The sequence below is a fragment of the Protopterus annectens genome, chromosome 8.part0 (genome assembly GCF_019279795.1).
Source record: "Protopterus annectens isolate FY-2018-M chromosome 8.part0, PAN1.0, whole genome shotgun sequence".
Classification (NCBI taxonomy): Eukaryota; Metazoa; Chordata; order Ceratodontiformes; family Protopteridae; genus Protopterus; species Protopterus annectens.
In genome coordinates this window covers 590,860,813-590,885,716 of record NC_056741.1, presented here as the reverse complement: position 1 = coordinate 590,885,716, position 24,904 = coordinate 590,860,813, and the positions used below count along the sequence as shown (strand labels likewise).

General features: G+C 41.3%; 1 protein-coding gene across 2 annotated transcripts in view; it reads right to left on the bottom strand.

The window, feature by feature from the left end:
• Positions 1–24,904, bottom strand: part of LOC122808941 (mucin-1-like) — a 626,079-nt gene that overhangs the window by 255,727 nt on the left and 345,448 nt on the right. The gene's annotated exons all lie outside the window — the stretch shown is intronic.

The window sequence follows — 24,904 nt, the reverse complement described above, 5'->3', positions numbered from 1 at the left end:
ATCTCAAATATCAGTGGGTTATAGTGATGCAGACAGGTAGAAAAAAATGCTGCCACAGGCCAGGGTGTCTGAAGCTTGCTAGCAGTATTCACTAGCACTGCTGAATTAGGTGATTACATTCAACAACCTTTTGCAAATTATCCAGCACAAAGATAGTCAGGGCACTGGTTTTAATTCCTGTCTTTATTATTCATCCTTTGTGCAGCACAGAAAGACGCATCTCCTATTGGTTATAGCCCCATTTCTTGGTTAACTTCTGATCAGAATGACAGTGGCCTCTGCTACTCACTTGACCTGATAAAAAAATGATGTGATCAGCCTTTTTAAATTTCTTACTTTGTTCTTGTAATTATTTAAAATCAGCTTTCATTAGTCTCATTCACTGGTTTATGATATCCATACTTTGTTCCCATTCAGGCCTAATCTCACTTTTCCATGATCAGCAGACATTTGGCAGTGATTTCCAATTCTTGCATCGCTATACAAATATACTGGCATATAACTTTTTTACAGTGTTATCATACTGCACTGTTACCCATGCACTGGATTTTTAGGTGGTGTCTATGTGCTGAGCACCACAACAGTTTATAAGTGAACAACTATGCAGCACATTGTGGTCTGGTACTGAACAATGGGATAAACATAGCTGTACTGGCTACTATTACCAAATTTTCTATACTCTTTCTCCCCACATTACCTGCTGACTGTCAGCTCTCCTATATTTCAGCCAGCCTATTCAATCCACATTGAGCAAGGGTGAGCCACAATTCCTACAGGCAGCCATCAGGCTTTAACCCCACCCTCTAGGCAGGATGGGCATATGACCACCATTACAACTGAAGCTACTATTCCTTCCTAATCTGACTGCTTACAACCGCACATTGTGCTTGGAAGGTTATCAACTAATAAAAACTTGGTGAAGCAAATGCATGCCCAAAGACTGAATTAGCATCAGCCAGCCTTCTTCCAAGGGATTGAGGCAACCTGTAACCTGCTCTGCACCCTCCTCAAAAAAAAAAAAAAAAAAAAAAAAGGAAAACAGGCAGACCTATACTCCTCACATCAGATCCAACAGATGCTAAGCTTCAGGTCACTTGGGTCATAGTCAGGGTTTAGTTCTCTATGACACCATGCCGGTATTACCAGGTTTGACTGGGGGTGAAAGGATAGAGGTACAGATTCTTAGTATGATGTTTTTCAATTAAATTATCTTCAGAACTCAAGTACAAATCAGTTTCAGTAATATTATCTAAGGATTTAAAGGTCAGCAATAGGTAGAAATTGAAAAAAAAATTGTCACTATATATATTATATACGAATATCCCTCACTTGCTTCTGTTCTAGTAGGTAAACACAGTTCTCACAGAAGACTTCAGAAATCCACCAACACCAAGAATGGCACATGGACAATAAATTAACTGCTAAATCAATTTAACAAAAAAAATACACTACAACCCACCCAGGTGGGGGGCTACATCCCCCACCCCCTAACTAAATACATCAACTCCAGGATCACAAGTGGGGGAAAAAGGAAAATTTTCTCATGTTGTCCAACTGGACACTTACTGTGGGAAACGTTTCTGCAACATGGTCATTCATTCATGTTGTTTTCGGGTAAGTGGTCTTTCGTTCATTTGAAGTAGACCCATATATATATATATATATATATATATATATATATATATATATATATATATATATATATATATATATATATATATATATAAAACTTTGAAAAATATAAGAGCAATTCGGAGACTAGTGAGATTAAAAGTTTGTGTATATATATATATATATATATATATATATATATATATATATATATGGTCCAAGAGTTTGGAACTGTTAGAAAAATATGTATTAATGTGTGTATGCTTAATGCCAAGTTAATAATCAAGTGTTTTTAATATGCTTTTCATTCTATTTTTCATGCACTGTGTTTTGTATAAATTGAGTTTCATATGAGACTGAAAAAGATGCTTTTTGAAAACTGCAGCATGCTTTCTGAAACTTGCAAGTTGCCCTCTGACCTAGTAACTGCTAGCACAGCAATATTCTTGTTTATGCCTTGTGGAAATGTACTTGAGAAGCAGGTGTTTAATCTGCTAGGTCAGAAGTATATGAATGAACAATAGCTTATATTATAAATGTAATGATTCTAGACAAACAGCCTTGTCCAGAGGATGGGAACCTCTGCAGCTGCAGTAATTTAGAGATAAAGTAGACAAAGGATTATTAGAGAAATGAACTGCTAGCATTGTGCTTGATTTAGCCGTAGTATCTTGAATGTAACATAACAAGTATCTAACTGAAAGTAACCAAAGCCATGTTGTTTTCCTCAGGAAGTTTCACATAAAAATTGTTTAAATCAGCAGAAATTCATGGGAAAGATGGTCAGCAGATGATGATGAAAATGTGGTAATCTGCTACGTCAGCATGGTAGGACAGGATTAATTTGATAGCCTATAAAAATGAATGTATTTCCTGTTTCTGGTTAGACAAATTCTGTATTAGCACGTTTTTGTCTCCTTGCTGCAAGATTAAAGTGCCTTAACCTGAACCTACCGTGTTTTGATCATTTTTAAAGTATATTTTTCCTTTGACAGATTGGTCCTTCGGACCGGAAACGTATCTCTCGCTCTAGGCCTAGGTCAGAATTTGGCCCGGTGGCATGCATCCGTACGGAGAAGAGGCCAAATCGGCTCTTCTGTTTTGAAAGACCTCCGACTGAATTGTCGTTCGAAAGAGGCCAGCCACTGTTTCTGATCTGGGATTGGAGGACGAGTCAACGATCCGGTGGATCAACTCACGGATCAGGGACTAAGTACAGAACTGTTTTTTGTCAGGTAGATTTGTGTATGCAGATCAGGGACAGAAAAAGGGGTTACTGTTTTTTGTCATAGATCAGGGAAACAGAATAGGTAGAAAGTTATTCTAGATAAACTGTGAAAAGGTGTAGATTTGTGGTACCACGTGATAGAAAGGGTTAGGTAACAATTTACAGCTTAGCTAAGACACCAATGGGAAACCAGTGCACAAAAAGTTCCCGGGACAAGCCCCTAACGGAAGACGCGAAGTATATGCAATTACAGCGTGCCGATAATGTTAAATATTACACCAAATGGGTCAATAAGTATAAATTCAAGGGTAATTTGGATAAACTTGCACTTATGAAACTTGTAAAACAGTTGAAAATAGATGCGAAAGGTCAATTAAAAAAGCAGAGACGATTAGAAGTCCCTCAGGCGCATAGGTGGCTTGAGGAAGCAAACCGTAGGGAGCAGAGAATTAAAAACTCAAAGACAATGTTCTTAGACAAAGAAGACAATAACTTAGTAATAGCAACAGCCCCTCTTTCGCCCCCTCCATTTCTGTTACCAGAATATGAAGCGAGTGGACGAGCTGATCCACCTTTGCTATACCCAGCTGTCCCTGCAAAAGCACAGCCGTTTCTCAGGGATCCTATCGAGACTAGGTCTCGAATATGCGACTTGAGGAAGGAGATTGAATTAAATGAATTAAATAGAGCATCACAGACTATGAGTGAAGAAGAGATATGTCCGCTCATAGAAGTACCGAATCCTCAGGCAGGACAAGATCCGACTCTTTTGGTTTATAGACCGTGGACACCGGAAGATATCCGGAAAGCCACGGAAGGTATTCCCCACCCAAAAGTGAATTTTAGAACATTTTTAGAAGACTTACAGGGTATGAGATTAAGTTACCATTTAAATGGAGAGGAAGTCGAAAAAGTAGTTAGACAAATTGTGGGTCCAGATTGGCACATGATCAGGGGCGACTGGAATCCTCGTGACGCACAACTTAGACCACTCCCACATACTAATGCAGAACTGGATGGCAGAGTGAAAGGTCTGACAGACCGAATCTCTGAAAAGTGGAAGCCTAGGGCTGACTGGACTTGCATTAATCAATGCATTCAACAGGAAGGTGAAACAGTTGATAGATATTATGCTAGACTGTTAGAGTGTTTTAATAATCACTGCGGAATGCAGATACCAGAAAACCAGACACATGATTCCTCATATGAACAACAGTTAAAGAACGCATTCTTGAAGGGTAGTATAACTCCCATTAGTAGCTTTATTATGAAGCATATGGTAGATCATCGAGCAAGTAGATTACAGCCATTACTTGAATATGCTAGACATGCAGAAAGACATTTTAATAGTAAAAAGAAAAAGAAAACTCAAGTATTTTCAGCAGAAGATGGGTCAGAAGTGTTTGTAGTCCAAACTGGGAAAAAGGGTAAGAAAAATACCCAGGGAAATAAACAATCTGACAAACGATCAGAAGATTTCGAGGAAAGAAAGAAAAAGGGTGAATGTTTTAAGTGCGGGAAAAAAGGACATTTAGCAAGGGATTGTAGGTTAAACAAGAAGGCGACTACAGAAGATAAGGTGGATGAGGAATGACTATATGATAGTCAAGAATCATTGGAAGAGAGTAAGCAAGAAAAAGTAAGCACAAATATGATAGCAGGAGTAGAGGATGTGACACAAGGAGTAGAGGATGTATATGAATTCACAGAAATAGAAAAAAATGAAATTTTAGACCTAGCTCTTTTGAGCTTAGAGCTTTACTTAGCAGACACAAAACCGGAAGTGACGCTTCTGGTAGAGGGGAGGGAAGTTAAATTTTTGTGTGACTCAGGGGCTTCACGGACCCTGATACACCCTTCCAAGTTACCGGAAGATACAGAATCACCAGACTATATACTAGTGAAAGCAGCAAATGGACAGCTGTATCGGGAGCCACTCTCCCATGACATAACAATAACAGACCCCGTTTCAGGGATGACTCAGAAAAATAAGATTGTAGTTTCTGCAAAATACCCAGTAAATCTTTTGGGTAGAGATATGATGCAGATATTTGGCATAGCCGTAGTTCCAACCATGCAGGGTATGGAAGCACAGCAACAAATGGACACTTTTGTAGTGTGACCGGAGGGTGAAATGTATTATTGGTACAGCCAGGACTTGGTTACGACTGGTCCAGGGGCAGTAACCGAAGAACTGATGAACGTAGCCATCAGCAAGTTCCCCTCCCTCGACATTGACAAACAGCATTTGTTGCATTGTACTCTATATTACTGTAATAGACCAGGACCTGATAAAGATTATGAACAAGAATTGTTTCAGAACCATGCAAACAGGCTAGTATTGCGAAACTTATACTGGGATGCAGAAGGGAACAGTGTAGCAAGCTGTTCATTGCCCCAGGAATTTTTAGCACTTTACAAATCTAATCAACTGCCACATGTTAGTTTAACTAAGAACAAAACTTTAAAATGGGCAGACTTAGGTGAAAAAGTCACAAGGTGGGAAAAGCAGACAGAATTAGAGCTCTCTGAACAAGGAGTACAGAAACAGAAATTGAATTGGATTACACAGACACACCCAGCTGTACACTCACAGGCTAGTGAGAATAGCTGAGTATTACTCTTATTGGAAGAAGAGGAAAAAGCCTTGCGAAACATACCAGATATTCTCTGGTCAGCAGGGAAATCAGATGTAGGACTTATACGAACAGCAGGACCAGTTACCATAACGCCAAAGTCAGCATTTAGACCCCAGAAGAGATAGTATCCCTTGAGAAAGGATGCAGAGGTAGGAATCAAGCCTATCATAGCAGCCTTACTTAAGGAAGGAGTCTTAATAGAATCTCCTGATTCACCATGTAATACACCTTAATTTCCTGTCAAGAAAGCAAACGGGAAATGGCGTATGGTCCAAGACTTACAAGCAGTGAACAATGCAGTTATACCCAGGCCACCAATGGTGCCAGATCCACACACCTTACTGAATGATTTAAAGCCAAAACAGAAATATTTTTCAGTGGTAGATATTAGTAATGCATTTTTCTCCATACCGATACACCCTGACAGCCAATATTGGTTTGCGTTTACATTTCAGGGAAAGCGGTATACATATACCAGATTACCACAGGGATATTGCGAAAGTCCAACAATATTTGCACAGGAAATGGCAAGCAACCTGGTGGGATTTATCCCACCGAAAGGTAGTCAGATTCTACTTTATGTAGACGACATTCTGCTGGCAGCCCCCACCCAGCAAGAATGCAAGGAGAACACGATAGCTTTATTACAATTTTTAGCTACTCAAGGTCACAAAGTAAACAAAGACAAGTTACAGCTTTGGAGAAAACAAGTTAAGTACTTGGGATATGTAATATCCAAAGAAGGTAGAATATTAGATGAAGATAGAAAAACAGCAATTTTACAAGCACCTAGACCAACTACCAAGAAGGAAATGATGTCCTTCCTGGGAACTACTAATTTTTGTCGGAGTTGGATACCAAACTATGCTTTGGAATCTGCTCCACTGGCCGATTTAATATTTAAGAAGCCGATGGCAGCACAAGATTTATTACAATGGACACCTGAAGCAGAAGCAGCTTTCTGTAAGCTGAAACAATTGATAGCATCATCCTTAGTTTTAGGATTACCAAACTATAACAAGCAGTTTATTCAAACTGTAGATTGTAAGCAAGGTTATATGACATCAGTATTGACACAGCAACATGGGGACAAACAACGCCCCATAGCTTACTATTCATCACAGTTAGACTCAGTGGCACGATCTCTGCCCCACTGTGTACAAACAGTAGTTGCAGCTGCAATGGCAGTGCAGGCTTCAGCCTCAGTAGTGTTATTCCACCCTCTCACATTGAGAGTGCCTCATGCAGTCGCAATTATTTTACTGCAAGAAAAAGTAGCATATCTTTCTCCAGCTAGGCATCTTTCCTGTATGACCATACTGTTGAGCAAACCTCATATGACAATTGAACGATGCACAACTTTGAATCCGTCAACTTTGCTTCCAACCCCTGCAGATGGCAAACCACACTGCTGCCTGCAGGAGATTGAGCAAAAGACATTACCTAGACAAGACCTTATGGATGTTCCCTTGGATGATGCCGAGGTGACATACTACGTGGACGGCTCATGCAGGAGGGGTCCTACAGGACAGAACCTAGTGGGGTATGCAGTCGTTTCTGATACTGAAACTTTGGAGGCAAAATCTTTACCACACAACTTATCTGCACAAGCGGCAGAATTGATTGCCTTGACAAGGGCATGTACCTTAGCAAAAGGTAAGAAAGTGAACATTTATACTGACAGTCAGTATGCTTTTTCTACTGTACATGTTTTTGCGCAACAGTGGAAAAATAGAGGAATGATGACATCTACTGGTAAACCGATCAATCATGTGCAACTTATTTTAGATTTGTTAGATTCAATTCAGTTACCTAAAAAAGTAGCTATTTGCAAATGCGTAGCTCATACAAAGCAACAGGATAGAATTTCAAAAGGTAATGCACGGGCTGATACAGCTGCGAAGCAGGCAGCCTCAGCCACAGAAACTTTTCTTTTGAGTAAGGAATTACAACCCTCAGAGACTTTAGAAATGTTAAAAACAATGCAGGCACTTACTACAAATATTGAGAAACAAAAGTGGATAAAACGAGGAGCAATCCTCGAAAAGGGACTGTACAATTCCAAGGAAAGGAAACCAATTTTGCCATCTGATTTGTTTAGATATGCAACATTGTTGAGCCATAGGCAGAGCCATGTCTCAACAGGGGGGATGGTACAGTTAGTGAATCGAGTGTTTACAACCTACGGATTTACGAATTATACAAAATATTTTTGTGCAGCATGCCATGTTTGTAACAAGCATCATGCACAAGGGGCGTTGAAGCCTAAGCAAGGGAATTTTCCTACACCACCATATCCGTTCCATACTATTTGTATGGATTTCATAGAATTAAATAAATGTGAAAATAAGAAGTATTGCCTTGTTATTCTAGACATGTTTTCCAAATGGGTAGAAGCGTTTCCAACTAAAAATCCAGATGCAGCTACTGTTGCAAAGGTCCTTGTTAAAGAAATTATACCCAGATTTGGCATACCGGAAAAGATTTATAGTGATAACAGGACACATTTTGTGAACCAAATGATCCAGCAACTCAGTCGTTATTTTGGGATATCGTTAAAGCACCACTGCGCGTATCACCCCCAATCTGCAGGGCTAGTAGAGAGGCATAATGGGGTAATGAAGAACAAACTTAGGAAATTGATAGAAGAGACACAGAAAAACTGGGTGCACTGCTTGCCTTTAGCACTGTTGAGTATGAGAACTGTTCCAAATGTAAAGGGATTAACTCCTTCTGAAACTTTGTTTGGGAGGGCATATTATACACCTCAGTGGAAACCTCTCATGTCTACAGAGCAGGAGGCTGACAGTTCACTTGCAGGATATATGAGGCAATTTTTGAATAAAAAACTTTTGCAGTTAAATTCTGTTTCAGATAAAGAGCAACCGAAATCGGAAGCACCAGTAGCCCCAGGCACCTGGGTCTGGGTGAAGATTGTGAAGCGGAAAAATTGGAGTTCTCCGAAGTGGGAAGGTCAGTACCAAGTACTACTGTCAACACCCACTGCAGTCAAGATCACAGAGCGAGATTCCTGGATTCATTTGACGCACTGTAAACTGGTTAAAAACTTTGAACTGGACAATAACTTTGTTACTGTTGCACAACAAGAACAAAATGGCCAGGTACAGAGTGAGGAGAGACATTAAGCAACCTCAGAAAACTTGTATGATTGTTTTTATTGCAATATTAATCACACTGTTCTTTTTGTTGTGGCCGTTCCTTTTTCCTGCCACAAAGGTTGAACTGATTAGACGTAATGAACCAAACATAGACTGGCATCTGAACTTTAACACTTATCAGGCAATTACACGTGTGTACGCAGAGATTTTTAATGTTTCGAACTGCTGGGTCTGTACGGCCATACCAACAGCATACGGGGGTTTATTAATGACTGCTATCCCCCTAGGGGTCAATGAGACCTGGGAAAATCTGGTCTTTGACACAGTTGCTATTAAAGCACAAGATAAGGTAGCACTGTATTTGCCTGTGACACAAAAAGGAATTGTATGTTTCTATAAAAATGATACCATCCAAGTTGGATGGAGTAAATGCAACGTTACAGTACAGTATAAATGTTATAGAAAACCAAATGATTTGAGTGGCTCTTGTAGTACAGATTATGACTCATTTTTGAAATCTATGCATAAGACTCTTGATCAGGTACAACACAATCCTGTACTTTTCAAACAGTTATCAGTAATAGATAGGAAAATGTTTCATGCAGGGCAGTCATTTCGTAACAAAGTAATAACTAAGGTAGAAGACTGTTATTTTGTATGTGGTAAAAAGGCATATAAATGGTTACCTGAGAATTGGTCTGGCAGTTGTTTTTTGGGATACCTGGTTCCGGCCATCCGACACACTGCAGTTTTGCCTCAGGGGAGTATTTGAAATATTCGAGACGTAACCAAAAAGACTGTTAAGAAACCTGAGAATCCAGTGGTACGAATCGAAGCAGGGTGGAAAGACCATCGTAATGTGGGAACCAAACTTGTGCACATGGACTTGAGTGATTCTGTTATATCCTGGGCAGGTACATCACCCATGTATGGCGGAGTTAAATCAATATGGGAGCTGCGAAAACTGTCCAAACGTCTCGAAATAATGAGTAATGCGACTTTTTCTGCTCTTGAACTGATAACTGATGAACTGAATGCCATGAGAACTGTAGTGCTCCAAAACCGAATGGCTCTTGACTTCACCCTAGCGGCGAGAGGCGGAACTTGCGCTTTAATCAAAGAAGAGTGCTGTGCGTTTATTCCTGATCATCAGCATGAGATCAACGATCATCTCGAGGTAATTCAGCAAGTGTCGGCCATGACCAAACCAGGCCCAAACCCTCTGACAGAGTTTTTCCAGAATGCCTTCGGGGGGTGGGGCTCCATTTTTATGAACATATTGATTGCTATTGGGGTAGGATTACTCCTAATAGGAGTTTGTATTTGTTGTGGAATCCCCTGCATGAAGAGATTAATTAAAGAATTCATAGATATATCCGTATCTGAGACTATGTATCAAAGTACTGAATTTGAAGAGCTGTTAGAATGCGAAACACTTTCATAAAAGTTTAAACTGAATGACTTTCTTAACCGCAAATCCTGAATGGAAGAGGTTAGGAAAAGAAGCTGTTTATTCTTTTTTGAAAATAGAATAAAAAGTATTAGCAGGAGGGAGATGTTAGAAAAATATGTATTAATGCGTGTATGCTTAATGCCAAGTTAATAATCAAGTGTTTTTAATATGCTTTTCATTCTATTTTTCATGCACTGTGTTTTATATAAATTGAGTTTCATATGAGACTGAAAAAGATGCTTTTTGAAAACTGCAGCATGCTTTCTGAAACTTGCAAGTTGCCCTCTGACCTAGTAACTGCTAGCACAGCAATATTCTTGTTTATGCCTTGCGGAAATGTACTTGAGAAGCAGGTGTTTAATCTGCTAGGTCAGAAGTATATGAATGAACAATAGCTTATATTATAAATGTAATGATTCTAGACAAACAGCCTTGTCCAGAGGATGGGAACCTCTGCAGCTGCAGTAATTTAGAGATAAAGTAGACAAAGGATTATTAGAGAAATGAACTGCTAGCATTGTGCTTGATTTAGCCATAGTATCTTGAATGTAACATAACAAGTAGCTAACTGAAAGTAACCAAGGCCATGTTGTTTTCCTCAGGAAGTTTCACATAAAAATTTTTTAAATCAGCAGAAATTCATGGGAAAGATGGTCAGCAGATGATGATGAAAAGGTGGTAATCTGTTACGTCAGCATGGTAGGACAGGATTAATTTGATAACCTATAAAAATGAATGTATTTCCTGTTTCTGGTTAGACAAACTCTGTATTAGCACGTTTTTGTCTCCTTGCTGCAAGATTAAAGTGCCTTAACCTGAACCTACCGTGTTTTGATAATTTTTAAAGTATATTTTTCCTTTGACAGGAACCTTGGTGTTTTTTTACTCCTTTGAGGTACAGCAATCTCAGAGAATGTGTACATTCACATATGTGTATATGAGTGTATTACAGACATTGACTTTGGAATTCTTGATGTGTAGGAGTAAATGAGAACCTACAGTGTGTGACCGCTGTACAGCAAGGTTTGGGAAATTGGTTCTTTCCTCACTGTTATGTAATCTCAGCAGAATTTGCGGTGGTTTGTTTTTACTACTTTATTTTTGTTTTGTTTATTTTTTTATTTTCAATGTTTGAGATGTTAGTGTTTTGTCACTTGACATTCCAAACGTTCAATAAAAAGACATGAACCTACATATATATATATATATATATATATATATATATATATATATATATATATATATATATATATATATATATACATATATATATATATATATATATATATATATATATATATATATTCATATATATATATATATATATATATATACACACACACACACACACACACACACACACACACACACACACACACACACATACACGTATACACATACATACACACAAGTATATTAACATGGGTTCCCCTCAGATGATCGAAGTTTTAAAACTTCAAATTTCATATGGCCGAGACCATATGCTGAAAGTTTTAAAACTTCGAATGTTTTGAACAGAGATCTCCATACAGCGCGGAATGGGAAATGTTCCCTTTTCTTTGGTGTAGTACGATCTTGGAGTTGGTATATTAAATAACAGGGGGTGTGGGGGTGCAGGGGTCTTGCCCCCCCTGCAAAAACATCCAGGAAAAGATTTTTGTTTTCTTTTTGTTTTTCTTTCAGGGGTTTGAAGTTTTGAAACTTCGATCATATGGTCTCGGCCATATGAAATTCAAAGTATTTAAAACTTAAATCATCTGAAATGAATCCATACACATGTACACACACACACACACACACACACACACACACACACACACACACACACACACACACACATGTAGGTAGATAGATGGATGATATCATACGGTAATGGTAGGGTACTGCCTCCTTGCCTCAGCTTTTTCTGGTTTCTGTTCATTTTCTTTATGTTTCCCAACTGGGCGGCCATGGTGGTGCAGCGGTTAGCGTTGTCGCCTCACAGCAAGAGGTTCTCCAGTTCGATCCTTGGCTGGGGTGCCTTCTGTGCGGAGTCTGCATGTCCTCCCCTGTGGTCGCGTGGGTTTCCTCCGGGTACTCTGGTTTCCTCCCACATCCCAAAGACATGCTGTAGGTGGATTGGACTCTCTAAATTGGCCCTAGGTGTGAGTGCGTGTGTCTGTCTTCTGTGGAAGGTTGGGCACCGGGCTGGCAACTCGACACTGTAAAACTCCACTGCCAGTCATGAGCGGACAAGTGATCCACTGTGGTGACCCCTAACCGGGAAAAAGCCGAAAGAAGAAGAAGAAGCAAACACAGTTTGTTTTTATTTTATTTTTAGTTTAGTTTGTTTACCAGGGTACTAATCACTGTTGACAATTTATGGTCACAGCCCAGGTGAAGAAATTCACACACACACACACACCCACACACACTTGCACACACACGCACACAGACACACACACATGCACACAGACACACACACATGCACACAGACACACACACACGCAAACACACACAATTAGAACAAATTCACAAACCCAGAGTAATCACAAAAGGTAGATAATTCCACAGACAATTAATAAAATATGTAAATATTAGCAGAGAAGAAAACAAAATGGGAATTAATTTTAGTGGTAAATATGACAGGGAAGCAGCTGTTGAGACCAGAGGATCAAAGTAGATGTGATGCAGGTGAGGAGGGAGTTAGGTTATGTGTTCAATGGAAAAGCACTTGCAGTCAGATTTTTGATGAAGGTATTCTTTTGAGCTGAGCTCTGAGTGTGGGGAAAGAGGAGACTTCTTTAAGGTGAAGGGAGAGGGAATGACAGAGTTTGGGTGCAAGAATGGAGCAGGAATGGTCAGCACAGTGCAGTTTAATTTTGGGTGTCTAGAATGAGAAGGGGGTGGTTTTACTATGGAATTTGGCTGCAAGAGGTAGACAGGCACCCGGTTGACTTAGTTTGAAAATAAGAGACCCTAGGAGTAGTTCACCTCTGTACAGGAGGCTGGTAGCCATTTGACCTTGGAGAGGGTGATGCAGTGGTGTTTGAGGGAAGGAATTGGAAATGAATCAGCAGACTTGGTTTTCAATGGACTGTAGAGTGGATACGTTTTTTTTAAGAGGCTGTTGCTATGATGGGGAGCCTGTAGTCAAGTTGAGCAAGGATTCCTCCTTTGCTTATTGCAGCTTTAGCTGGTCTGGAGAGAAAGGAAAATATTTTCCAGGACCATAACACAAGAGAACTGATCTTTTTTTTCCCTGGTCACAGAATTCAGCTTGGTTATATACAGCACACATGCTCCCATAATAAGTTAGCTGCTAATCAGGGTGTTTTTACCAGATCTTCAGGAACTTTCATTCCAGGCAACTGACAATGTATTGATGTGGCTTAGTCTGTATTCTTTATCTCCTTTAGCTCACCTCATCACACCCTCCCATTCAGATCACTCAAAGAAAGGTGAGTGGAATGGCACAGTAAATTACAATTGTAACACCGCAGAAAATTATTAGAAGGCAGAGAGCATGATTCAGACTGAAGGTCATATTGGCAGTGTTAGTAGAAGCTGATGATGTGACTAAAATAAGTTTGGTTAAGGTGGGTAGGTGGCATAAAAGAATCTTGGGCAAGTTCAGGATACTTGACTTTGCTAAGGTGGCCAGGTGTCTTTTTTTTTTTGTAGAAGTAACTGAGGATAGATAGATGGAGTAGCAACTTGTGGCTTTGTTGTTACAAAGGGCAATATCCTATCTGGATGGATTATTCTAGGACCTCACAAATGAGGAACCAGAGGGAATGGTGGTGACAAATATGAACATCTTATTGAGTAGTGTAAGAAGCAGCTGGTTAAGAGGCTTTGGAATTCAGAAGACCCACAGAAAGATGAAGGCAATCAGAGCAAGTCAAAAACTTAGGCAGTGAGAGCAAATCAGGACAGAGGAGACATGGTAGTTATGTTTTTGTTCAAACTGCTCTAAGTATGGAGGATTGAAGATCTATTATCATAGTAGAAGGGTGTATTGAATGAGAATGTTAAGGCAGCCTCAGTATGGGAAGTTGGATCCTCGAGGACTGAATCAGTAGGGGAGAGTGTTTGGTAGTCAGACAGATGAGGGGAAAAACAGAGTGAAAGGCTAAGTAAAAATCTGGTAAGACCCTTGGGCATCTACATGTAGGCAGAGGCATGACACGGTGCAGAAAAATATAAAAATGCTTCAAAGTTACTATGCTGCTGACTCCAGAAAGAGAACTAGTCATGCTTCCAACTTGGAGATCCACAGAGAAACTTTCTGGATCAAAACAGTACTCTAGCTACAGGACTGGCATTTATTCAGCCTGTACACTGGCTAGCAGAACATGCTGAAGCACAGGGGAATATACATCTTTGAACATGCTAATGCCTAGATGCAGAAGTTGCACATCACGTTGTATGCATCTTTCTAGAAAGAAAGTAAAGCCCTCACATTCAGTGTGTCTTGTTTTATTTATTGAGCAGGCTGATAACCATACAAATATTACATGGAGTCAGAAGTGAAAATACATTTATTGACGTGAATTACTCCATTTGAATTGAGAGTTTATGTGTTTGGATGCAAAAAAACATAATCTGCAGTTAATTAAAAAAAGTCCAGTTGCAGCCACCAGGAATTCTTTCATTACGAGCCAATTTACCCAAAAACTGGAACGCTTAGATTCAAAAAATCAATAGTGAGTAGAATAGCAGAAGAAACACAGTAGTGTGCCATGTTTCCACATGTAGCCAGAGAAGAATTTTTGAAGGATTTAACAGGTTTACCTTTGGAGAAGGTGAGAAAAACAAAATATCAGGAAGGCTTCTTACTGAAATCCAAACAATATTGTAATCTCACAAAACGGTGATCACAAAACCTCAGAAACACTTAGAAATAAAGTACATTTGAATGTACCAAATGGCATAAGCTTTTTTTTATTTTGGCTGGGTTAGTCCCAGTGGGCTAGCAACCTCCCTTCAGGGGAGACTCCAAGTGGTATCTATAATGACTGGGTGACATTTGCCTAGGACACTGGGAGAAATTCCTCAATAGTTTTGAATAAGTGTATATACATCCACACCAACTATCACCAATTCAGGCAGATGAAGCTTTGGTTTAACATCTCAAATAAAGGATGGCACACTCAGGAGTGCAGCACCCCACTTACACTGCAGTACATTGTCAGTATTTGAAAATGAATCCAAATAATTTATGTGAGTTTAGAACCCACAGTCTTCTGATCTATCATCACCAAAGGTTAGTGTGCTACTTGTTAAGCACTGACACTTTCTGGGGGGGGGGGGGCAAGTCCCCAGGATTCCAGGAATCCCCCCATGAGGGAGGCTGTACCCCTGCACACTTGGTTACTTATACTTACATACCAACTCTAATCTCTCAGGGAAAAGGAAAATGCCCAAGGTAGTGCAACTTAATGGTTTAATGCAAAATCTCCAGGAATCATACACTAGCAATCATCAGAGTCAGTCATTACTGCAGCTTAAGCCTGGCACCCTAGCAACAACTAGGCAGATAACTGTGAGCCTAGAAAGAACTTGTCATTTACTTGCCATCTGTTATTTTCAATGGCAGAAAGTCCAACAAAGACTAGAGATGCTTATGCTATTGAGTTAAGGAATCAAGCCAAAGACTGTGAATGTGGTGAGTTGTTTGATTCATTAATATGAGACAGAAGACCTTGTGGCAGAATAAATGATAATCATTAGAAGCAGACATATTATCATATGCTCTGGACTTTATGCAGAATGTCGGACATTACAAGTACACAGTGAAAGGCTAACTGTAGAACTGGATGCATGTAAGAGTAAATGTAAGCCACACAAAAAGGACAAAATGAGAAACAGTTTGTGAATGCACTGAAGCAATAACAGATGAAAAATATAGCCATTAGGCACCCAATATGTATGGTGCATTTGAAATTCAAGCCGCACATGCTAGGTGGATTTATAAGCAAGTTTTATGTCTTTAATTTGACTTTGTCTTTTTAAATTTTAAGTGGAGAAAGAATCATTTGACAAAGATGTGTAAAAAAGTGTTCAAAAGAGCTTGCATGTTGTTGAACAGAAACATGAAAATCGACTACTGTTGCTACTGTTAAAGTAAAACGAGTTGATACAATACATTGGAGTCTGAAAATGCATTGAGAACACTGAAATAAGATGTTAAGATTGTTAGCAAGAAATGTCGAAAACTAGCAAGCAAAATGTCAGGGTTGGTTGGTAACTTCAAAGCGAGTGGTGGGGGGGCAACAGGAAACAACTGAATTGGTGGGGCTAATTGAAATGGGGTTTGGAACTATCAAAACAAGTCATTGACCATTAGCTGTGATAAAGCAACAGATGGGGTCTTTCACTTTTATCCTTTAAACATACCCTAACCAGCAAAGACTGCACTGGAATAAGTCCTGAGGAATTAGCTGAATTAAGCTCAGGGACTTGGGGCTACTAGACCCATAGAAGTCTTAGGGTTCTAGATACTCTGAAATGCATCACAACAGCTTTTTTTTGTAACAACTTTTTCATCCAGTGATTGCCAGAACAAAAACCATAAACAAGGAAAGAAGTTAAGTCTTATTTATTTTTTCTTTTACAGAAAATAAGCTGTTTCTAAAGCTTAACGTTCAAAATTAACAAAATAGTAGTTCCCAATAAAATGAAATGACAAATGCTTACAAGGGCATACAAATCCTATCAGGGAATACTGCCTGGGTCCATACCCCCCACAAAAGACAGATACCTTCTGTGTACCCTTGTAGTGTTAAATTGGGATGAAAGTGAAATAAAAAATCGCCAATGGCATACATTATACAGGTGAGGGTCTGCGGAGGAAACTAGAGCAACTGGATAAAAATCTACACATAGACAGGGAGGGCATGCAGACTTCACACACAGGTTCATAGGTTCATAGGTGTGTACTAGGCTAATGGCCCTGGAGCCTTTACAAGCCTAGCCCATACAAGTGCCCTGGCAATGTGTCCCCGACGTTAATTCCCAGTGCCTCTATCAAGTAAAGCCACTGGAGTGATCCCTGGAGTGAACTTTCTATTATCCATCCACTCATCAAGATTTCTCTTGAAGAGGGTCAGCGAGGTGCTCTGCTTGACATGTATGGGAAGTCTATTCCAGAGCATGGGCAGTCTCTGGGTGAAAAACCTGTCCCTCCAGCATGTTCTTTTGATTGTGGTAATGAGGTTGAGGTCTCTGTAGCGTGTGGTGTGGAGGGATTGGGATTTCTTTACATGCACCATTTCTAAAAGAGCTGGGTCAGACATGACTTTGTAAGTCAAGCACAGCTCACCTCTAAGTAGGTGATACGAGACAGAGAATAGCTAGAGTCTTTTGAGTCTGTCTATACAGGACATGTATTTAATGCCTATGAACCTCTTTGTGAGGACTTTCTGACCACAGTGGCAATGTGGTGGTCAAAGGAGAGGTTGCTGTCAACCTGCGTCCCCAGATCTCTTATAATGCCTTCAGTGTTCAGTGGGCTCCCATCGATGTTGTAATTCGTGGGAATTGATTTTTTACCAAAGGGGATGACAATGCAGTTTTGGCGTTAAGCAAGCTTAAGGCCATGGTTTCGGCACCAGTCATTGGTCTCAGTGAGGCCTTTCTGTAGGATATCTGCAACAGTTGGGGAGTTAATAATGGTTCCTAGCTTGCAGTTGTCTGTGAACTTGGTCAGTCAGAGTCCCTTTGTGTTGGCCTGGACCTCTGAGAAGTAGATGCTGAACAGGAGAGCACCTAGGACAGTACAGTTGTGTACACTTACCATAAATGTAGATGTTCGAGTGTATTCACTGTTGCAGTCATCACACTTGGATTATCTGCCTGCAGGTAGCCCTCAGTCAGCCCTAATACCAGAGACTTAGTATTTCTGCGTTGGTTGCTGTCGCTCTAGGACTGACGTCAGATCATCAGGGGTGTAAAAACAGGCAGCAGTCGCCATTACATCAGTTTTTCTTGCCCCAAATGTCAGAAGACCCCTAAATAGGGAGCTAAGTTATGGTGGGAAAATACCACCAGTAAAAAGTAAATACCAATAGCCCTGTAAGAGGTGAGTAATAAACAGAGAAGAGAGAGAGAGAGAGAGAGAGACAAGGAGGATGGAGGGTGGGAAACCAGGACTACAACACTGAATACACTCGAACATCTAACATTTATGGTAAGTGTACACAACTGTATTATGTTCTTTATGTTTCACTGTTGCAGTCATCACACTTGGGTTGATTCCCAAAGCTGAAGAAAGGGTGGAGGCAGTCAAGAAGAGTTGGGGCTGGCTAGTATGCCCTGCAGGACTGCTGTTGTAAAACCCGCCCTGGATTTGGAAAAGAAAGGCAGGTGGTAATGCTTGGTGAAGGTGTGTACACAACTCCAGGTAGCAGCTTCCAGAATGTCCCTGGTAGGGATTCCCCAGAAGAATGCTGTAGAGGTAGAAGTTGCCCTAGTGGAATGTGTTCTGACTCCCTGAGGGGTTGGTTTCCCATGGTGTTTGTAGCAGAAATAGATACAGTGTGCTATCCATTTGGAAATTGTTTGTTTTGAAATGGCCCTGCCCTCTGCCCCTGGTGCAAAACTGACTAGTAACTGGTCAGATTTACTGAAGGGCTTAGTCCTCAAGGTAGAATCTGAGCTGTCTGTGCACGTCCAAGGAATGCAGGATCCTTTCCCCTTTATTTTGAGGATTAGGGAAGAAAGCTGGCAAATGGATAGATTGGTTGAGAGCCACACTGGACACCACTTTAGGCATAAAGGAAGGGTTAGTCCTGAGGGAGACCCTGTCAGCATGAAAAATAATGAAGGGTTCCACAGCCATAAGTTCGTTTAGCTCAGACACTCTTCGGAAGTGATGGTTAGAAGCAAGGCTGTTTTCCAAGAGAGGAATTTTAACTCTGCTGACCCTGCAGGCTCAAAGAGGGGGGGGGGGGTAGCGTGAGCTTTCCCAGTACAAAGTTAAGGTCCCAAGCAAGGGTGGGAGCTCTCCTTGGTAGCCTTAAGTTGTTTGCCCCTCTCAGGAACTGTTTGATGAGAGGGTGAGAGAAGAGAGGTGGCTCAGTGTTGTAATCAGCCGAGATGGCAGAGGCATGGATCTTAATGGAAAGGAAGGATAGGCCTCTATGGAGTAGATCTGCCAGATAATCCAGTATTAGAGGTAAGGAGGGCAGTGCTGTCTCCTCTCCTTTAGACTGAATCCAGGAACAATACCTTTTCCACTTATCAGCATAAGATTTCCTTGTACTGGGTCTTCTGGCTTCAAGAATGACGTCCAGCACCTGCTTGCTTAGGCTGGTCACTGGGGGAGAATTCAAAGAATAAGCCAGGCTGCAAGATTCAGAGTTTGCAGCTGCGGATGCAAGATCTGCCCCCCCTGTTGAGTGAGGAGGGTTGGGATCTGGGGTAGGTGCCAGGATGGCACCGGTGACAGGCTGCGCAGTAGTGGGTACCAGTGTTGGCGTGGCCAATCTGGGGCAATCAAGATTGCCCTTGGTCTGTCCTGTCTTATCTTGAGTAATATTTTTGAGAGAAGAGGCAGAGGGGGGAATGCATAGATTGAGAGGTTTTCCTACTGGAAGGATAGGGCATCCACTTTCCAGGCCCTGCTGTGAGGTGTCCTGGTGCAGAATTTGCTGAGCTGGTGATTGCAGGGGGAGGCAAAGAGGTCCACCTCTGGGGTCCCCCATTTCTGGATTAGAAGGCTGAAGGTGCTGGGTTCTAATTGCCACTCGTGTGGGTCTAGGAGATTTCTGCTTAAGTCATCTGCCAGAGAGTTTTGTTTGCCTGGCAGGAATTGAGCTTGCAGATGAATATGCATGCCCAAGGCCATGTTCCACAGGGGCATGGTTAGCCTGCAGAGTGGGTAAGAGTGGGTTCCCCCCTGCTTGTTGATGTACCATACAACTGTGGTATTGTCTGTTTTTATTAGCAGGGGTCCTGGTGAGAGTAGGAATCTGAAATCTGTCAAAGCATGCTGAACAGCCAGCAACTTTTTTGGTTGAAGTACAGATGAAATTGATTTGGGCTCCAGTGGCCCTGAATGCACTTGTCTTCTAGGTGTGCCCCCCCCCCCCCCGCAGGCATAGTCTGATGCATCTGTGGCTACGGTCTGGGTGACGTGGGTTTGAGTAAAGGGAAGTCCCTTGTTGTGGTTGCATGCTGCTGCCCACAAAAAAACTCTGTCCTTAGACAAGGTATGATAGGTATGATGGTTTCCAGGTCCTGAGAATGTTGGCAAGTTTCCTCATATGCAGTCCGGCATATGGAATTAGTAGAATGCAAGAGGCCATGAACCCTAGGGCCTGCAGGATTTTCCTTGTGGATAGCTGGGTTCTGGTGGCCATTTGAGTGAAGTAGCCTATCAGAAAGGCTTGTTTTTCTGGAGTAAGGAATGCCATATGGGATGTTGTGTCCAAGCTTGCTCCCAGGAATACAATCTTTTGACTGGGGACTAGTTTTGATTTCTTTCCATTGATAGTGTACCCCAGGAAGGTTAGAAGGTTCTTTACAAATGTCAGGTGCTACAACAGCTTTTCCTGACTGTCTGCCTGAATCAGGCAATCGTCCAAGTATGGGTAAATTTGAACTTTTCCCTGTCTGCAATAGGCAATGGCTGGAGCCAGGCATTTTGTGAAAACTCTGGGAGCTGTGGAGAAGCCAAAGGGAAGTGAAGAGAACTGATAATGCATAGATCCTGTAATGTAGGTATTTCCTGCATGAGTCCCTGACAGGGATGTGCAGATAGGCTTCTTTTAGGTCTAGGGTGGCTAACCAGGCATCTTTCGACAGCATAGGAAGAAGCTGCTGAAGGGTGAGCATTTTGAATTTTGGTACCACCAGGAAGGTGTTTAGAATGGAAAGATCTAGGATTGGGTGCTAAGTGCCCTCTTTTCTGGGTACCAGGAAAAGTCTGGAATAGAACCCCTGACCTATGTGTTCTGCAGGAACAGGTTGAATTGCCCTTATGGAGAGCAGGGATTGAACTTGGTTTTGTGCCTCTGCCCACTGGTTTGGAGGAAGGTCTGGGAACCCTTTTGGGGTTGGAAGTGAGTAGAAGTAGAATTTGTACCCCTGAGATACAATGTTGAGGACCCATCGGTGTTTGCTGATGGAGGTCCAGTTTTTGGCATGATGAGCAAGTTTTCCTCCTAGGGGCACTAGCAGGTGGGCAGGTGAGGAAAGGAGTTGAGAAGTCACTGTGAATTCTTTCCGAAAGGGGATGGCTTAGCACTCACGGTTTTTGAAGTGGAGGCACTCCATTGCTTAGATCTCTGCATACCCTGAGACTGTAATCGGGGGGGTGGGGTCTGTTTCCCCTGGGTCTAGTTTGAGATGGCCTTGAGGGGGCTGGAAAGGACCAATGTTTCGAAGGGCAATGCCTACTGAATCTAGGAGGCTGCACTTGTGAAAAATCTTTGACTGTCTGCATACATTTAGCTTTTTCTTCCATCTTTTTTAGAACCTCTTCTGCTTTGGTGCCAAACAGATTGTCCTTATTCAAAGGAGCATCTAGTAATTTTGATTTGACATGGTCTGGCAAGGTCTGTTCCTTAAGCCAAGAATGCCTTCTCAGTAGAGAACTAGTGACTGCTGCCGTGCAAGATGCTTCTAGGGCGTCAAAACCACATTGCAAAGTATGCTTGCTGACCTGGCTTGCAGAATGCATAAGCTCTTGTAACTCTATTTTCTGCACAGTCTGTAAAGGTAAATAATTTTTGCTTAATAAGTTCCATAATATGTTGCTGGTATTTCAGCATACGAAACTGGCAATTCAATGCCCTAAGGTCGAGAGTTGCAGAGGTGTACACTTTTTTACCCCATCTGTCTAAAGCTCTGGAATCCCTGTCCGAAGGGGTGGGATTCTTAGCTGTAGTTGTTTTTATACCTTTAGGCCCTTGAGAAATGACCTGTGGGTCAGCAGTAGGATTTTTAAAAAGATATTTGTGAGAGTCAGGGACTCTGTAGTACCTGTCTGGTTTCCTTGGAGCAGGGGGTAAAGTATCAGGAGTAAGACTGGATTCCATAAAGACATCATCCACAACATCCAGAACTGGAGGTATTGCTAAAGGTCTATGTTGTGGCAAATCTAAAAATTAACTGGGTCTCTTTTTGGACTGAGGATAGTCTTGGCATTCCCAGTGGAATTGCTCTCTTAAAGTATGCAGGGTTTCACCAAAAGAAAAATCCTCTGGAGGGGAAGCAGAGGGAATGGATTCCTCTGCATCTGAATCCTCATAAGCAGATAAAGGCATGTCTTCATATTCAGAAACCTCAGAGTCATAAGACTCTTGGTCTGTTAGAGCTGCTGAGGACAGGTCTCTTTTTCTCTTAGCAGGTGAAGGCTGGCTTCCCCTAATCAGAATAATCACGTCTTCTGCCATTTTAAGCATTTGATGTTGTGGCAAGGAAGCAGGTGCTCGAGTTTGGGTCGTCGTTTTTTTAGGTGTAGCTCGTACTCTTGGCCTTATAAACTTGGTAGTTTTAGTTAGAACTGAAGACGCGAAAGAAGTCGTCGGTTTGTGTCAATTATCAGTAGTGTGGAGAAATTCCTCAGAAGCCGGTGCCTGCACAGCGGCTCCGGACCCATCCAAGGTAGAGACATCCACAGGTTCTGTATTCAAAGAAGAGTCTTGCGGCATACTGGACTCTGAATGGGTCTCTAACGGTCTGAGAATCCATCGAAGCAGGCATCAGGGGCTGCGAAAGTGCCTCACTGAGTATCGGCGAACTGGCGACTAGCTTAAAGGAAGTGTCGTCAGCAGTTTTGGACCTGTGCGGTCTGTCTCTGTCTTTATCCTTATGTTTTTTCAGAAGATCGGTAGACGGATGGCTTACCGAAGCCATTTCAGAATATGGAGAATGAGAGTGGAAGTATTTAGCGACAATAAGGGCCCAACGATGAATAGTTTGGGCGTTGAATAAAGCACAAAACCGACAGCGAGATACGTCGTGGTCTGGGCCTAAACAGGTGACGCAGTAAGAATGGAAATCTCGGTGTGGTATTTGCTTTCCACAGGCGATACAATTGTTAACTTTTTCTGACATCAGTTAGAGCAAGAAAAAAAGGATCCCCAAGGGGTACTTAGCTTTAGAAGATTCAATTTGGAAACGAAAACTCAGGTAGTGGCCGACTGGCACTCGTGTGAACTGCTTCTGGTTCGGGCTCCTCGGCAAGAAAGACTGATGTAATGGTGTCGGCTGCCTGTTTTTGTACCCCTGACGATCTGACGTCAGTCCTGGAGCGACAGCAACCAACGCAGAAATACTAAGTCTCTGGTATTCGGGCTGACTGAGGGCTATCTGCAGGCAGATAACCCAAGTGTGATGACTGCAGCAATGAAACACAAAGAACATCGATCCCTGTGGGACTCCACTTGTGACTGGTCGGCAGTCTGACTTGAGTCCGCTGCTTTCACACTGTGTGTTCTATCTGTGAAACAATTTGCAACCCACCTAGTGATACAGGGGTTGATGCCTAGCTTGGTGAGTTTATCAATAATTCCTGAGTGAGGAATGGTATCAAAGGCCTTGGCCAGATTGAGGTAGGCTGTATGCACTGCCTTACCTAAATCCACAGCCCTAGTGACTGACTCAAAGAAGTCAACCAGGTTGAGCAGGCATGATCTCCCTTTCACAAAGCCAAATTGCATGGGGTCTAGAGTTTGGAGATTTTCTATATCATTGTTAATCAGGTCCATAATGATAAAGAATTATAGCCAGAAACTCAACTACAGAATCAAGTGCTGTGAGACAGGAATGCCATTAACTGTATCGCTGTGCCAATGATCAGCAGCTTTAACACATATACTATCAGACTTCTCAACTATACAGATTTTCACAGAATGTTCAGATTTTTGCCTCATATTTTTGTCTATTCCTCATAAAATTTGTGATTTTCTGGATTTTTGTGGCAAATCAGTGAGGACTTGAATTCACTAAATCATGACAGTCATTTGAGCGTCAGAATTTACATCCTTCAGAAAATGCACGGTAACACACCTTTTATTCTAACTTTATATGCTTATAAGAGCAGTATTTAAAATTTGTCCGTATTTTTAAAATTTTGTTCCCCCATTATTTTTAGTTTTGTCCAGACTTTTTGTGCTAAGAGATAGAGAGCTATGTATCCTATCCAGACTGCCACAGCCTAATCAACCCAGCAATTAAAGCCATATTTATTGATGACGTACACCTTATACCTCAGATTGTAATATAATAAGAATAATAGCTGCCCACAGTAATTTAACACACACACACACACACACACACACACACACACACACACACACACACACACACACACACACACACACTCCAGCACATTCAAATAAAATTCTTAATTTGTGATTTTCTGGATTTTTGTGGCAAATCAGTGAGGACTTGTATTCACTAAATCATGACAGTCATTTGAGCGTCAGAATTTACATCCTTCAGAAAATGCATGGTAACACACATTTTATTCTAACTTTATATGCTTATAAGAGCAGTATTTAAAATTTGTCCCTATTTTTAAGATTTTGTTCCCCCATTATTTTTAGCTTTGTCCAGACTTTTTGTGCTAAGAGGTAGAGAGCTATGTATCCTATCTAGACTGCCACAGCCTAATCAACATTCCCATACCCAGCAATTAAAGCCATATTTATTGATGACGTACACCTTATAACTCAGATTGTAATATAATAAGAATAATAGCTACCCACAGTAATTTAACAAACACACACACACACACACACACACACACACACACACACACACACACACACACACACACACACACACACTCCAGCACATTCAAATAAAATTCTTAACCTGTTATCTTTACATACTCTAACTGGTATGAATAGTGTTAGTA